This window comes from Solanum verrucosum, unplaced genomic scaffold (genome assembly GCF_900185275.1).
Source record: "Solanum verrucosum unplaced genomic scaffold, falcon-dt-bn FXZP01000263.1, whole genome shotgun sequence".
In the NCBI taxonomy this organism is placed as follows: domain Eukaryota; kingdom Viridiplantae; phylum Streptophyta; class Magnoliopsida; order Solanales; family Solanaceae; genus Solanum; species Solanum verrucosum.
Window position 1 is genome coordinate 311,360 of NW_026020353.1, and position 4,603 is coordinate 315,962.

Sequence of the window (4,603 nt, forward strand, 5' to 3'; positions counted from 1 at the left end):
TTCCATCTCATTCGAACATCAGAAGTATAAAAGGACCTCGGTTCCACAAAAATTGACTTCTCTAATTCACTAAGCTCAAATCAAATACACAAATTACTGTCTAATTTTCCTATTTCTGTGGGCTAGTTTATCTTTGAGTAAAACAATTTTTATGTGTTTGCAGTCATGTGTGTGATATTTTGTATTATTTATCATCTACACAAACTAACACATCTGTCTTTTGAGTTATTTTTCTTTGTCAAGTACTCAAAATTGATCTGTGTTGAGAAAATGGCAGAACATTCATACTTCACGAGGTCTGAAGATCCCTAAGATTCCTTCTCTGACCAAAGTTTGTCAAAAGACAAAGAAAAAGTGGTTGAAAATGTTGAGAACACTGAATTGACAAAAATCATTGCTAAACAGAACAAGCTCATTGCCCAATTGTTCCAACAAATTGCTGAGATGGGGGCTAAAATGGATCTGGCTATCATTGCCAACACTCCTACTCCAATCAACGAAAGCCTCAACTCCATTTTCCTACTTCAGATCCAACATCCGATCATTTTCCAAACAATTCATTCACCGCTACAATTCCAAAACCTGCAATCATCGACCCAACCATTTCTAACCCGCATCATGCTAAAGCTACCTAATCCAAATACTGCCAATCTCCAAAATTTTCCTCCCGTCCATCAAATTCTTACTTTAATTATTCAAAACCCACCTACTACTCAACTCATACCTCTAAAAACTGTTTGTCATATTCCAACATCGTCAGAATCATACCCTCCATTTACCACACAATTTGAACTCGATCATTATGAGAAGAAGGAGAAGGAGTGGAAGGTCATAAAAGGAAAGGATGAGGAAAGCATTAGAGAGGAAGTTTTGAATGCAATGAAGGACTTTCAATACACCCCAGACATTGTGGGGTTGAATTATGAAGATTTTTGCATTCATCCACATTTGGACCTCCCAGAAGGTTTTAAAGTGCCGAAATTTGACACTTTTAGTGGAGTTGAAAATCCTTTTGCTTATTTGGGGGCTTATTGCAACCAATTTGTGGGACTTGGAAAAGATGAGACTTTGTTAATGCGGCTCTGTAGTCGAAGCCTGAAATGAGAAGCTTTTGAATGGTATATTTCATAAGAAACGAAATAATGGCCAAGTTGGAACGCTTTGGCAAAAGACGTCATTGAAAGGTTTGGTTACAATGTAGAATTCAATCCTGATTGATACTCTTTGGAGAGAATCAAACAGAAGTCTTGGGAAAGCTAACGAGAATATGCCTACGGTTGCAGAAGAGAGGTTGCAAAGGTTAGGCCTCCCATGACTGAGAAAGAGATTATTGAAGTCTTCGTGCGCATTCAAGAGCCAGAGTACTACAATAGGATGTTGCTCATTTTAGGAGGGAAGTTCACTGAAATAGTCAAAATTGGTGAAGCTATTGAAGACGGTCTCAAGACCGGAAAAATCATTCGAACGACTCCCCAAGTTGAATCCCCGAGACCATTGAGGAGGAAAAAGAAAGATGTTTCTTTTATCTCATTTGAATCGAGCCAAAACCAAAGAGACATGCCGGTCACTATGTTCGAAATCTTTTACCATCCAAAACCTACCCCTTAGCTCCGCAAAATCCTTACCCTATCCAACCAAATTACCAATCTTCACCGCCAAATTATCCACATTACCAAGCTCCACCACCAAATTATCCAAACTACCAAGCTGCCCCACAAAACTTGCTAAATTACCAAGCTCCACAATCATGTTACCCAAATGTTCAACCAAATTACCAAGTCACTTTGCCAAATTACCCAAATGCCTCTCATATCTACCAAATTTCCAAACACCAGCACCAACTTGCCAAAATCCTCCACTTTATCATCAAGTACCTCCACCTCCACGAAATAATTACAATCTTCCTCGTTCAAAACCTGAGAAGAAACCTCCTCGAGACTTTACTGCTTTGGTTGAAAGTCGGACTAAGTTTTTTGAGAGATTGAAAGCAGCTGGTCTCAAACAAACAATTGATCCAAAAAATGCCAATGTCAATTCCAGACATTACAGGGCCGATCATCATTGTGCTTACCATTCAGGAGGTGTCGGACATACCACTGAGGATTGTATCAATTTGAAGCATAAAATTCAAGACGTGATTGATCAAAAGGTTGTAACTGTTCAAACTGTCATATCCAATGTCAATAGTGATTCACTGTCGAATCGTGGAGGATTTACCATTAACGTGGTCAAGGTCAAAGAAAATAGGTGTATGGATAAAATTGTAATCCCAACCAACCTTGATAGCCTTGATAAAGTTGTAGCTTCCTTGAGCATAATTGAGAAATCCAAATTCGTGGTTATGGCATCACATCAAGCTTTTACTTTAGTGCCAAAGGATGGTCGAAACAAGAAGGAGGTTAATCATGTTCACCAAAGCCTTTGTCTCATTTGTATCAGTCTTTGTTGGTAGAGGAATATGCCAATAATGACAGTCTCAGAGAAGGAACTAGGGATCTTTCTAAGGAAGTTGATGTTGTGCTAGAGGAATTGATGGGAGACACCAGGCATACGAGACGCCAAGCCAATGGAGCAAGTGCTTAATTGGACTTCTACTCCGCACTTGATTCCTCGCTCATCTTGATAGACAAAGATGAATTTTATTTCATTCTAAAAGCGGTGGTAGTTCAAATGAGGCTCGGGACCCACCTTTTATGTCATTTTTTAATTTCCCTCGTAATATTTTGAAAAAGGCAAAATGGCCCATGGTCATGGCCAAAGTTCGTATTTCCTTATTTTCAATGAACGCCTCTTTTATTGTGAAAATTTATTCCACTTGCTTTAATTTTTCTATCTAACAATCTTTGTGTTTGTTTTGGTAAAAATAATTCTAAATCTATCAATGTCGTGTCATGTCACAAGCTGAATGAACATATGAGCCGAATGACGATGAGTTAGAAGGAGATCATGATACTCGAATACCCTATCAAAGAGTTGAAACAATTCGAGGATCACGATAAGTCAAGTCTGCATGACACAGAAACAGAATATAGAAAGGATGACTGTGTCAAAAAGGCCAGAATTGAGATCCATCTGACAGAAGCTCAGAAAAAGAGAACTCAACAACTTACTTATGCAATACGTCGATACATTTGTTTAATGACATGTCGTGGTTGAGCACAGTCAGTTATCTTACAAAGAGACCAATCAACTCAGGTGTTATCAAGAACTACTATATTTGGAGATTCAGAATTTCTTCTATTTCTTTCCCTGTAATCGCATTATCTTTTTGTAATCATCTTATGTTAGAAAACTATCTCTTACTTGAACTACGTTTGACCTGAATTCTCAAGAGTGAGATACGTAGGCGGCCTATGTCGGCCTCGGTCGGTTCCTCATAAAATTTCCTATTTTCTGTTAACCCTTGACGGAAACTATGTTTGACTTGATTCCTGCCTCAACGGGATACGTAGGCGCCACAAGGGTTCGATCATATCTCCCGTAAGATTTCTATTTTCCTATACAATAGAAACCAGGACATAATTTTTGAGAGGGACTCAAAAATTCTCAAGAAGAAGATCACCAACAAGTCAAGACTTAAGATACATTGTGAGTTGCAACTGGAACATAATTTTTGAGAGGGTCTCAAAAATTCTACAAGTCATATATCAACAATTCGAGATACGCTGAGACATCTAAATGGGACAAAATTTTATAGAGGGACTCAAAAATTCTCAAGAAGAAGATCTCCAACAAGTCAAGACTTAAGATACATTGTGAGGTTCAATTGGGACAGAATTTTTGAGGGGGTCTGAAAAATTCTACCAGTCACATATCAACTGTTCGAGATATGATAGGCCATCTAACCGAGACAAAAAATTTTGAGGATGGCCTCAAAAAAAAATTCAAACATCACTAGGAGCTTATAGTAAATTTTGAATATTCCTATCATAATATGAAGTTTCAATCATGATCTCTAGCATCATCAAAGTTCATAGTCAACTTCAGTAATCTCCAACACCGTTGGATTTTAGAGCCAGCTGCAAAAACTTCACAATTATAATAAATTTCGGGAGAACCATGTCAGAAATTTCTCAAGCTTCAAGGATCTTTTGAATTCTCCAGAACAAGCTATAGGACACGTCAAAAGTTTGAACCAAGGACGTCCATTTAAGCTATGCATGACATGACATTTGACATTGACCTTTTTCAAATTGATTCTCAAAAAATTCTTTTTCCTTAAAGATTTTCTAATATGTCAAATGTTTTGTATAATTTCATCATATGTCTATTGAGAAATAAGAGATCAGATTGATCAACTGAAGATAGCAAGACAAGGAGCAAGCACTTGAAGAAATCAACACAGATCAGTTTGTTTTAGAATCTAACAATTTTTCTATGGATGCAGGTCTATAAGGTTACCACAAGATCATCATTCCTCCGTTCAATAAATTCAGAGAAGTAAAAAAATGAGAGCAGCGCCCTGAAATTGACAACTTTTGTTTAGAAGAAAAGAAGCAGTTCAGAATATGAGCAACAACACCTCGCTCAAATCTCCAACAAAGCATGAGTCACAATGAACACAAAATGTTCAAAATAGGAACAAGTGAAAGCATCACTCTCA